This window comes from Eschrichtius robustus, chromosome 2 (genome assembly GCF_028021215.1).
Source record: "Eschrichtius robustus isolate mEscRob2 chromosome 2, mEscRob2.pri, whole genome shotgun sequence".
Classification (NCBI taxonomy): Eukaryota; Metazoa; Chordata; class Mammalia; order Artiodactyla; family Eschrichtiidae; genus Eschrichtius; species Eschrichtius robustus.
In genome coordinates, this window is record NC_090825.1 from 71073408 (window position 1) to 71087022 (window position 13615).

Genomic DNA, 13615 nt, shown 5'->3' on the forward strand with positions numbered 1-13615 from the left:
TTCCATTGAAAATATAATATATACCACATCTTCTTTATCCATTCATCTGTTGATGGACCATATCTTGGCTATAGTAAATAATGCTTCTGTGAACACTGGGATGCATGTATCTTTTCAATTAGTGGTTTTGTTTTCTTGGGATAAATATCCAGGAGTGGAATTGCTAGATCATATGGCAGATTAATTTTTAATTTTTTGAGGAGGCTCCATACTGTTTTCCATAGTGGTTGTACCAATTTATATTCGCATCAACAGTGTATGAAAGTTCCCTTTTCTCCATATCCTCACCACCATTTGTTATTTCTTATCTTTTTGATAATAGCCACTCTGACAGATGGGAGGTGATATTTCATTGTGGTTTTGATTTGCATTTCCCTGATGTTGAGCATCTTTTCATGCTCTTGTTGGCCATCTGCATACAGATTTTTATTATTTGAAAAACAAACATTAAAAATACATGGATTTTAATGCTTCTTAGGTATTTTTGGTAGAAAAATAGGTATTCAGATTTTGTTGAATTACTTTTTGGGGCTGACATTTTTGTCTCGTATGAGGAAAAGCAAAAAGTCTGGATTTTCAATATACCGTCTATTATTTGTCTTTTTAAATATTTTCATTTTAAGAATTGCAACTCCTCCTGTTTTCTGGTGCTGCATTTTATATAGGTTTTTCTCCTGGAATTAGTAGAAATTATACTTTTGTGGCATTGTTATGTACACAGATACTTTTTTTTTCTGTTTTACAAAGCATAGTTATATAAATTTGCTTAGTTAACTAAGACATTTTTAAAAATATATTGGTTCCTGAAGGAGTTGGCCTTTAAAATAATGTTGAAATGACATATTAACCTTAAGAGAGTAACACTTTGTTTTAGATACATGTATAATTCTGAGTAAGAGGTACATATGAGTGCACTGCAGAATTTCAAGTTTCTAGGCACCTTTTGAGAGGGAGGAAGGTCAATTCCTGTCTCCAAAACCATTACCCCAGTCCAGGCTAATGAAGAGCTTTTCTTTCTGGAAAATTATAACTTCATTCTAACCTGGTATATATAAATGTGGATTCACATATTGCTCCTGGGAATCACATCTTCCAAACAGATTTTACATTACTATCCTAAAACTGTGGTGAGCTCCCTCCTTATGTGGGCCAAGTGTAGCAACGATGGTTTGTGTAGTAACTTCCTAAATATGTTTCAGTGCCTTAGGGAATTGAATATCATAGACCTGTGCTTCTTAAACTTTAGTATTTATATGGATCACTGAGGGAACTTATTAAAATGCATATTCTGATTCAGTAAGTCTGGGGTGGGACCTGAGATTCTGCGTTTCAACCAGCTCAGGCGATACTAATGCCACGGCTCCATTTTTCACACTTGGAGTAACGAGGCCATAGAAAATGATTAGCAAGCAGGAAGAATTGCCTTGTTTTGAGTCTTGCTCAGTAGTGGTCATCTTCCCTTACTCTGTTCTTTCCACTGGTTCTGGACTTCCGGTTCCTGGTAAACATCCTGGTGCGCCTACTCAGGGCCCTCACACATAGTCTCTGAAAAAGTTCACTTGTCACCTAGCCCATGCCCACCCTTGCATCTCATCTAAGCATCTTTTCCTCAGGGAAAACATTCATTCCCTTCAAGCCTGGGCTAAGGATTACCGTGGCACATCAACGTCACCTTTAAAAATAACAATTTTGGGAGGAGGAGTCAAGATAGCCATGTGGGAAGATGCGGAGTTAGCGTCTCCCCACAACTAGGGCACCTGCCGGCTGCTAGTGGGGGACTCTGATGCCCAAGGAGACGGGAGGAGCCCCAAAGTGAACCAGTAGGACATAGGGGGACTGAGGGGGGAGGAGAAGTGGAGGCCAGACAGGATCAGCGCCCCTGAGGCTGGGGAGATCAGGAGAGGCAGGCGGAAGGGGCCCTCCGGAAGGAGTGGGAGAGGAGCGGAGGGTGACTGCCCCACCCACTCGGGCCAGGGAGCCTGCTGAGCTATGAGGCCAATCCCCTGCCCTCCAAACCCCCCTCCAGGCCGTGTGGGTCCTTGAGGGCATAGGAGGGAAGCTGAGGAGATCAGGAGAGGCAGGCGGGAGGGGCCCTCCTAAACCAGAGGAGCAGGAGAGGAGAGGAGGGCATTTGCCCAGCCCACTCGAGCCCAGGAAGCCTGCTGGGCTCCCAGGTGAGGTACCCTGACCTCTGAGACCAGGGATAGGGGGCATGCCTGGGCCCCTTCTGTTCCTTGAGCCTTAGCCCCATCCTCCTTTTCCAGCCTTGTAGGTCCTGAGCATTGGCCCCGCCCACCACCCAAACCTCACCCTTGCTTAGGCCCCGCCCTCCACAGCCAAGGCCGCCTTTCCCCCCCCACTTTTTTTTTCTTTTCCCTCCTCCTCTTTTATATTACTGTGGTACTGATGTACCTTCTGGTTGTTGATTCATCTATCTTTTTATTTTTATATTCTTCCTAACATATCTGTTAGTTTCCTAGTCTAATTTTATTTTTTACTTGGTTATTGTTGTGGGTTTGTTTGTTTTTTTTTTGCCGCCCCAGACGGCATGCAGAATCTTGGTTCACAAGCCTGGGGTCAGCCAAAGCTCCTGCAGTGGAAGCTCTGAGTCCAAACCACTGGACTAAAAGAGAACCTCAGACCCCAGGGAGTATTCTTCGGAGTGAGGTCTCATGGAGTTCCTCGTCTCAGCACCAAGACCCAGCTCTACCCAATAGCCTACAAACCCCAGTGTTAGAATCCTCAGGCCAAACAACCAGTAAGACAGGAAAACAATCCCACTCATTTAAAAAAAAAAAGAGGTGGCAAAAAAATATCACAGATGAAGGAGCAAGGTAAAAACCTACAAGACCAAATAAATGAAGAGGAAATAGGCAATCTACCTGGAAAAGAATTCAGAGTAATGATAGTAAACATGATCCAGAATCTCGGAAGTAGAATGGAGGCACGGATTGAGAAAATACAAGACATGTTTAACAGAGATCTAGAAGAACTAAAGAAGAAACAAACAGAGATGAACAACACAATAACTGCAATGAAAAATACACTAGAAGGAATCAATAACAGAATAACTGAGGCAGAAGAACAAATAAGTGAGCAGGAAGATAGAATGGTGGAAATAACTGCCAAGGAGCAGAACAGAGAAAAAAGAATGAAAAGAATTGAAGACAGTCTCAGAGACCTCTGCAACAACACTAAATGCAAAAACATTTGAATTATAGGGGTTCCAGAAGAGGAAGAGAAAAAAGGAAGGGTCTGAGAAAATATTCGAAGAGAATATAGTTGAAAACTTCCCTAACATGGGAAAGGAAATAGTCACCCAAGTCCAGGAAGCACAGAGAGTCCCATACAGGATAAACCCTAGGAAAAACACACCAAGACACATATTAATCAAACCAACAAAAATTAAACTCAAAGAAAAAATATTAAAAACAGCAAGGGAAAAACAGAAAATAACGTACAGAGGAATCCCCATAAGGTTATCAGCTGATTTTTCAGCGGAAACTCTGCAGGCCAGAAGTGGGTGGCAGGATATACTTAAAGTGATGAAAGAGAAAAACGTACAACCAAGATTACCCAGCAAGGATCTCATTCAGATTCGATGGAGAAGTCAAAAGCTTTTCAGACAAGCAAAAGCTAAGAGAATTCAGCACCACCAAACCAGCTTCTCTAGGCGGGAAACATAAGAGAAGAAAAAGACCCACAAAAACAAACCCAAAACAATTAAGAAAATGGTCATAGGAACATACATATCGATAATAACCTTGAATATAAATGGATTAAATGCCCCAACCAGCAGACACAGACTGGCTGAGTGGATACAAAAACAAGACCCATATATATGCTGTCTACAAGAGACCCACTTCAGACCTAGGGAAACATACAGACTGAAAGTGAAGGGATGGAAAAAGATATTCCATGCAAATGGAAATCAAAAGAAAGCTGGAGTAACAATACTCGTATCAGATAAAATAGACTTTAAAATAAAGAATGGTACAAGAGACAAGGAAGGACACTACATAATGATCAAGGGATCAATCCAAGAAGAAGATATAACAATTAAAAATGTTTATGTACCCAACATAGGAGCACCTCAGTACATAAGGCAAATGCTAACACCCATGAAAGGAGAAATCGACAGTAACAAAATAATAGTAAGGGACTTTAACACCCCACTTACACCAATGGACAGATCATTCAAACAGAAAATAAATAAGGAAACACAAGCTTTAAATGACACAATAGACCAGATAGATCTAATTGATATTTATACAACATTCCACCCAAAAGTGGCAGAATACACTTTCTTCTCAAGTGCACGTGGAACATTCTCCAGGATCACCTCTTGGGTCACAAATCAAGCCTCAAAAAATTTAAGAAAATTGAAATCGTATCAAGCATCTTTTCTGACCACCACACTATGAGATGGGAAATCAATTACAGGAAAAAAAACTGTAAAGAAACACAAATACATGGAGGCTAAAGAGTGTGCTACTAATAACAAAGAGATCACTGAAGAAATCAAGAAGAAATAAAAAAATACATAGAAACAAATGACAGTGAAAACACAATGACCCAAAACCTATGGGACACAGAAAAAGCAGTTCTAAGAGGGAAGTTTATAACCATACAATCTCACCTCAAGAAACAAGAAACATCTCAAATAAACAATCTAACCCTACACTTAAAACAACTAGAGAAAGAGGAACAAAGAAAACCCAAAGTCAGTAGGAGGAAAGAAATCATAAAGATCAGAACAGAAATAAATGAAATAGAAATGAAGAAAACAATAGCAAAGATCAATAAAACTTAAAGCTGGTTCTTTGAGAAGATAAACAAAATTGATAAACTCTTAGCCAGACTCATCAAGAAAAAAAGGGAGAAGACACAAATCAATAAAATTCGAAATGAAAAAGGAGAAATCACAACTGACACTGCAGAAATACAAAGGATTATAAAAGACTACTACAAACAACTATATGCCAATAAAATGGACAACCACGAAGAAATGGACAAATTCTTGGAAAGGTACAATTCTCCAAGACTGAACCAGGAAGAATTAGAAAATATAAACAGATGTATCACAAGTAATGAAATTGAAACCGTAATTAAAGCTCTTCCAAAAAACAAAGTCCAGGACCAGATGGCTTCACAGGCGAATTCTGTCAAACATTTAGAGAAGCGCTAACACTAGTCCTTCTCGAACTCTTCCAAAAAATTGCAGAGGGAGAAACACTCCCAAATTCATTCTACGAAGCCACCATCACCCTGATAACGAAAACCAGAAAAAGATATCACAAAAAAAGAAAGTTATAGACCAATATCACTGATGAACATAGATGCAAAAATCCTGAACAAAATACTAGCAAACAGAATTCAACAGCACATTAAAAGGGTCATACACCACGATCAAGTGGGATTTATCCCAGGGATGCAAGGATTCTTCAGTATATGCAAATCAACGTGATACACCACATTAACAAATTAAGGAATAAAAACCATATGATCATCTCAATAGATGCAGAAAAAGCATTTGACAAAATTCAACACCCATTTATGATGAAAACTCTCCAGAAAATGGGCATAGAGGGAACCTACCTCAACATAATAAAGCCCATATATGACAAACCCACAGCAAACATTATCCTCAGTGGTGAAAACTGAAAACATTTCTTCTAAGATCAGGAACAAAACAAGGGCGTCCACTCTTGCTGCTCTTATTCAACATAGTTTTGGAAGTCCTAACCATGGCAATCAGAGAAGAAAAAGAAATAAAAGGAATCCAAATTGGAAAAGAAGAAGTAAAACTGTTACTGTTTGCTGATGACATGATACTGTACATAGAAAATCCTAAAGATGCCACCAGAAAACTACTAGAACTAATTAATGAATTTGGTAAGGTTGCAAGATACAAAATTAATGCACAGAAATCTCTGGCATTCCTATACACCAACAACGAAAAATCAGGAAGAGAAATTAAGGAAAAACTCACATTTACCATTGCAACAAAAAGAATAAAATACCTAGGAATAAACCTGCCTAAGGAGGTGAAAAACTTGTACTCAGAAATCTATAAAACACTGGTGAAAGAAATCAAAGATGACATAAACAGATGGAGAAATATACCATGTTCTTGGATTGGAAGAATCGATATTGTGAAAATGACTATACTCCCCAAAGCCATCTACAGATTCAGTGCAGTCCCTATCAAACTACCAGTGGTGCTCTTCACAGAATTAGAACAAAAAATTTTACAATTTGTATGGAAACACAAAAGACGCTGAATAGCCAATGCAATCTTAAGAGAAGCAGAGTTGGAAGAATCAGGCTCCCCGACTTCAAACTATACCACAATGCTACAGTAATCAAGACAGTATGGTACTGGCACAAAAACAGAAATATAGATCAATGGTACAAGATAGAATGCCCAGAGATAAACCCATGCACATATGGGCACCTAATTTATGACAATAGCCAGGATGTGGAACCAACCTAAATGTCCATCGACAGAGGAATGGATAAAGAAGATGTGGCACATATATACAATGGAATATTACTCAGCCATAAAAAGAAACGAAATTGAGTTATTTGTAGTGAGGTGGATGGACCTAGAGTCTGTCATACAGAGTGAAACAAGTCAGAAAGAAAAAAACAAATACTGTATGCTAACACATATATATGGAATCTAAAAAAAACGGTACTGATGAACCTAGTTGTAGGGCAGGAATAAAGAGGTAGACATAGAGAATGGACATGAGGATGTGGGGTGGGAGGGCGAAGCTGGGGCAAAGTGAGAGTAGCATCGACATATATACACTACTGAATGTAAAATAGTTGGCTGGTGGGAAGCAGCAGCATAGCACAGGGAGATAGGCTTGGTGCTTTGAGATGACCTAGAGGGGTGGGATAGGGAGGATGGGAGGGAGGCTCAAGAGGGAGGGGACATGGGGATATGTGTATGCATATGGCTGATTTGCTTTGCTGTGCAACCGAAACTAACAGTATTGTGAAGCAGTTATACTCCAATAAAGATCTATTAAAAAAAATAATTTCACTTGTATAGACTTGGGGAATGTCTGCTTTTCCCATTAGATGGAAAGATCCATGGACATGATAAGATCTTTGACACAGGAACTTATATCTATCCTCAGAACTTCCTTTAGACTCTGGCAAGCAAGGGCCTGGCCTTACTGTAACCTTCGAAGAATCTGCCTTTGGAGTGTCTTCCTTGGAATTTGCTATGTCTCCCTTCGATATCCAGCTGTAGCACAGACTCAAGCCCGGCCTGGAAAGTGCATGGGCCCTGTTCCTGTTTCCCCCTTTGCACACTCTCCATACCTGTACCAGCCCCTTCATACCTCAGTCAACAAGATGCTGGAGCAGCTGTGGGTCTTACACCTGTGGGATCATCCTGGGACCCCCACCCAAGCTGGTTCTAAGAGAGAGGCCTGGCAAAGACCTCCCACTGGCCAAAGTAGAATTTCTTTCTCAATATCTGGTAATTTGGGATTGCCAGAATAGTCCCAAATATGACTCAGCTAACTCAAAGTGGTTCAAATTGTTTACAGAGACAGGGGCCTGCTAAAAATTTTTATTACAATCCTGAGCACCCTAAAGGTGGCCCTATTTTGATCACTGATGTATACTCTTAGGTACTTCAAAATGAAGTGAATAACCCATACATTTTACAATTAAATTGGGTCTAAATGCTACAAAAATGGAATGGCGATAAGAGGTAACTCTCCTCTTGATCTTGGGCTTTCAAGGTTTTCCTGGCCACCAAGTGAGATAAGCAAAATCACAATACAATCCACAAGGACAGCCGTCTCTTAAGATGCATTTTTCAGGTGGCACTTTCAATTTTGACCACAAAAGAACCCGGCCTCACATTTCTCTGGAGGTTTCAGCATTTCCTTAACTCTTTTTCTGTTGCACTGACACCGCAATGTGTGCTCCATATGTGAAAGCAGAGTTAAATCAAAAGCTGCCTTTTCCCTCCAGAAGTCTCTGCTTACTATATTGAGCTATAACTGTGATATCCGAAGGTAAAACTACATGAGTAATACAGTCTGACATGCTGAATCATTATCGGGTGCAAAACAAATATATTGCTCCTGAAAATGACACCTAAAAACATTGTTCTTAACCACTAAGTTATGCTACTATTATTATTTTGGAAATCCTTTCACTGTTAATCTAACTTTAAACGGTGTGCTCTCTTTTCCTCTTCCAACATAGCAGGATTAGAGACCAAAAGAAGACTGTCATGGTTGGGATCACCTTTATAATTAGAAGATTGCTGAAAGATAAGGCATTTTAGATGGAAACCTCGCAGTTAAGGAAATATGACTGAAAGCACTTCAGCCTAGCTGTAGGCCCGCCTAGATTCTAGTGCCATTTGCTCACTGAGTAGCTTTGATGGGTAAGACAAGTCAATTCACTGGGCCTCAGCTTTCTCCTTTATAAATTGAGAATAGACTAAATTATTGGAAGGCTCCTTTCTCTTCCAAAATCTATGAGAAAAAAGTCCTCAGATAGTCAGTTGCTCTTCTAGGCTCAGCCTCAAGACTGTAGTCCTAGTGAAAAAGGGAACCAGGGTTGGGGAGCCGATTAATATAACAGTTCTGTGGGTGCCTCATCTACCCACGAGATATTTTTGCTTTGGCTTCCAGTCAACTTGGTGGGACCTAGATACTGGTCTAAACATTGGAAAATTAGGTTGTTTGACATTTCTGGTCTGTGATTTACCACACGTTTTGTTCCTTGGTGCTGCTTTAAAGGTCAAGGTAGACATCTGAGGCTTTTCTTTATCTTTCATGTCCGTTACTCTCATGGCAGTACAAGTCATCACCCTCATTATCCTGGAATTCTGGCATACCTTTCTGCTCTCTCTGTCCTACTCTAGCTCCCCTCTCTTCTGCTGTCTCATTCTCCAGACAATAGTCAGAATGATCTTGCTGTATCTTCTCTTTGCCCCTCTGGGTGTACTGAAATTGCTCTCCCTCCAGCTCTGTGCTCCAGAGCACTGACTTCTATTGAGTTAGATGTGCTTCCTTACCTTCTGGCTTCTATTGAGTTTGGTCAATTGGAGAGGCACTGTAGCAGATCAGTGGAAGGGAGGAGAAAGTAGATGGGATATTTATTACCTAGGCTCCTTCCCTTCCAGGGCTGTTTGGCAAGGGTAATGAATCTCTACTGAAGGCCCAGGATCTACTGTGTGGCCCTCTGCTTTAGCTATAACTCTTGCCAAGTTATGGAAAATTTTCTCTTTTGTTGCCCCTTTAAGTCCTAGGAGTGATAATGCGGCTCCACTGTTGCTAACTCCAGTACCCTTCAGACTCCTCTACTTTTCCCCCTTAACCCTATTGCTGTATTTATATAAATAGTCCTTTTATGAAATCCTCTTTCATTAAACCATCTGAATATGTCACCTACTTTCTTCCATGTCCTTGACTGGTACAGGAGAGAGAGAGATAATTCACACAACCATAAAATTTACCATTTTAAAGTGCACAAATCAGTGATTTTTAAGATATTCACAGGGTTGTGCAACTGTCATCATCTAATTTCAGAATATTCTCATCACCTTAAAAAAAATCTTGGATCCCTTCATTTCTCCTCTACCCCCATTCCTGGCAACCACTAAGCTGCTTTCTATCTCTATTCTGGATATAAATGGAATCATATGATATATGACTTTTTTGTCTGATTTTTTTTTCATTATGCACAGTGTTTCAAGGTTCATCCATATTGTAGCATGTGTCAGTACTTCCTTCCTTTTTGTGGCCTAATGATATTCCATTGAATGGATAGATCACATTTTGTTTATCTGTTTATTGGCTGATGGGTATTTAGGTTGTTTCCACTTTTTGGCTATTATGAATAATGCTGCTATAAACATTCATGTATAAGTTTTTGTATGAACATATGTTTTTAATTCTCTTTGGTATATACCTAGGAGTGGAATTGCTGGATCATACAATAGCTCTATACTTAACTTTCTGAGAAATTGCAAACTATTTTCTATAGTGGCTGAACCATTTAACATTCCACTAGCAATGCACGAGGATTACAGTTTCTCCACATCCTTGCCACCACTTGTTATTTTTCAGTTTTTTTAATTATAGCCATCTTAGTGAGTGTGAAGTGGTATCTCTGTGTAGTTTTGATTTGCGTTTGCCTAATAACCAATATCATCTTTTCATGTACTTAGCCATTTGTACAACTTCTTGGGAGAAATGTCTGTTCAAATTCTTTGACTATTCTTTAAGTTATTTGTCTTGTTATTATTTAACTGTAAGAATTGTCTTCTTATTATTGATTGCAAATATTTTATCCCATTCTGTGGGTTTTTTAATTCCTTGGTAGTGTCCTTAGACACACGAAAATTTTCATTTTGATGAAGTCTCATTTATCTATTTTTTCCTTTGGTGTCATATTTAAGAAATTATTGCCTAATGTAAGGTCATGAAGACTAACAGCTAGATTTTCTTCTAAGAGTTTTATTGCTTTAGCTCTTACATTTAGATCTTTGATTCATTTTGAGTTAATTTTTGTATGTGCTGTGAAGTAATGGCGAGAATTCATTATTTTGCATGTAAATATCCAAATGTCCCAGCAGGACTTTTTGAAAAGACTATTGTTTCTCCATTGAATGGTTTTGCAACCTTTGCCAAAAATCAAATGACCATAGATGTATGGGTTTATTTTTGGACTCTCAATTCTATTCTATTGATCCATATGTCTGTCCTTATATGAATTCCACATTGGCATGATTACTGTAGCTTTATGATAGGTTTTGAAATAAAAAACTATGACTCCTCCAACTTTTTTTAATTGTTTGAGTTACTTGGGTTCCTTGCAGTTCTATATGAATTTTAGGGTCAGCTTGTCTATTTCTGTAAAAATCGTTGTTGGTATTTTGATAGGGTTTTTGTTGAATCTGTAGATCAGTTTGGGTAGTATTGCCCCCAATATTTGATAATGTTAAATCTTCCAGTCTATGAACACATGATGTTTTTCCATTTAATTAGACCTTTCATTTCTTTGAACAATGTTTTGTAGTTTTCAGTGTACAAGCCTGGCACTTCTTTGATTAAATTTATTCTTAAGTATCTTGCTCTTTTTATGCTATCATAAATGGAATTTTTTTCTCCATTTCATTTTAAATTGTTCATTACTATTGTACAATTGACTTTGTATATTGATCTTATATCCTGCAACCTTGCTGAACTTATGCCCAGTGCCATTTTTAAATGCAAATATACTGAAGCTTTAATGTAAAATGTGGAATTATTCAGAGTAATGAGCTAGATTTAGATATGATATTTTTTCCAAAGAATACAGGCATACCTCAGAGATATTAAGGGTTTGGTTTCAGACCACAGCAGTAAAGTGAATATCACAATATAGCGAGTCACACAAATATTTTGGTTTCTCAATGCATATGAAAGTTATGTTTACACTATTCTGTAGTCTATTAAGTGTTCAATAGTATTATGTCTAAAAAAGCAATGTATATACCTTAATTAAAAATACTTTATTGCTAAAAAATGGTAACCATCATCTGAGCCTTCAGCAAGTGGTAATCTTTTTGCTGGTGGAGGGTCTTGCCTCAGTGCTGATGGCTGCTGACTGACCAGGGTGATGGTTGCTGAAGGTTGGAGTGGCTGTGGCCATTTTTTTTTTTTATAATAAAATCTGTTTATTAGATCTGAAATCTATATACTTAGACCAGAGGTTCTCAACTTTGGCAGACATTAGCATCATCAAGGGAACTTGTTAGCAGATACCATGCTCTGAGCCCCACTCCAGACGAATTAAGCCAAATTTCTGGAGGAGGGTCTAGGCACACATAGTTCTGTTTTGCTTTCACTCGTGCAGTGACTCGAATATGCAGCCAGGCTTTAGAACCACTGATTTAGACTAAAAGGTGTGACATGGCAGTCATTAGGCTTAAGCAAGCCTGTTATCCTGTCTTGCTGAGCTAGCTCTGTGGGTTTTTTTTAAATTAATTTTTATTGGAGTATAGTCGATTTACAATGTTGTGTTAGTTTCTGCTGTACAGCAAAGTGAATCAGTTATACATATACATATATCCACTCTTTTTTAGCTTCTATTCCCATATAGGTCATTACAGAGTACTGAGTAGAGTTCCCTACGCTATACAGTAGTTTCTTATTAGTTATCTATTTTATGTATAGTAGTGTGTGTATGTCAATCCCAATCTCCTAATTTATCCCTCTCCCCCTTCTCCTCTTGATAACTGTAAGTTTGTTTTCTACATCTGTAACTCCATTTCTGTTTTGTAAATAGGCTCATTTGTACCATTTTTTTAGATTCCACATATAAGTGATATCATATGATATTTGTCTTTCTCTGTCTGACTTACTTCACACGGTATGACAATCTCTAGGTCCATCCATGTTACGGCAAATGGCATTATTTCGTTCTTTTTTATGGCTGAGTAATATTCCATCGTATATATGTACATCTTCTTTATCCATTCCTTTGTCAGTGGACATTTAGGTTGCTTCCACATCCTGGCTGTTGTAAATAATGCTGCAATGAACATTGGGGTGCATGTATCTTTTTGAACTATAGTTTTCTCCAGATACATGCCCAGGAGTGGGATTGCTGGATCATATGGTAATTCTATTTTTAGTTTTTTAAGGAACCTCCATACTGTTCTCCATAGTGGCTGTATCAATTTACCTTCCCACCAACAGTGCAGGAGGGTTCCCTTTTCTCCACACCCTCTCCAGCACTTATTGTTTGTAGATTTTTTGGTGATGGCCATTCTGACCTGTATGAGGTGATACCTCAATGTAGTTTTGATTTGCATTTCACTGATAATTAATGATGTTGAGCATCTTTTCGTGTGTGGCTGTGGCAGTTTCTTAAAATAAGACAACAATGAAGTTTGCCGCATCGATTGACTCTTCCTTTCACAAAAGATTTCTCTGTAGAATGCAGTGCTGTTTGGTAGCATTTTACCCACAGTAGAACTTCTTTCAAATTTGGAATCAACCCTCTCAAATCATGACACTGCTTTATCAACTAAGTTTATGTAATATTCTAAATCCGTTTTGTCATTTCAGCAACCTTCACAACATCTTCACAAGAGTATATTGCATCTCAAGAAATCACTCTTTGTTTATCCATAGAAGCAACTTCTCATCTGTTAGTTTGATCATGAGGTTGCTGCAATTCAGTCACATCTTTAGACTCCACTTCTAATTCTAATTCTCTTGCTATTTCTGTCACATCTGTAATAACTTCCTCCACTAAAGTCTTGAACCCCTCAAAGTCATCCGTGAGGGTGCTTCCAAATTCCTGATAATATTGATATTTTGACCTCTTCCCATGAATCATGAATATTCTTAATGGCATCTAGAATGGTGAATCCTTTCTAGAAGGTTTTCAATTCACTTTGCTCAGCTCTATCAGAGGAATCACTCTCTATGGCAGTTAATAGCCTTATTAAATGTATTTATTAAATAATAAGACAAAATTTGAAATTACTCCTTAAGCCAAGGGCTACAGAATAAATGTGTTAGCAGGCCTGTAAACAACATTAATCTTGCTGTATATCTCCTTCAGAGCTCTTGGGTAA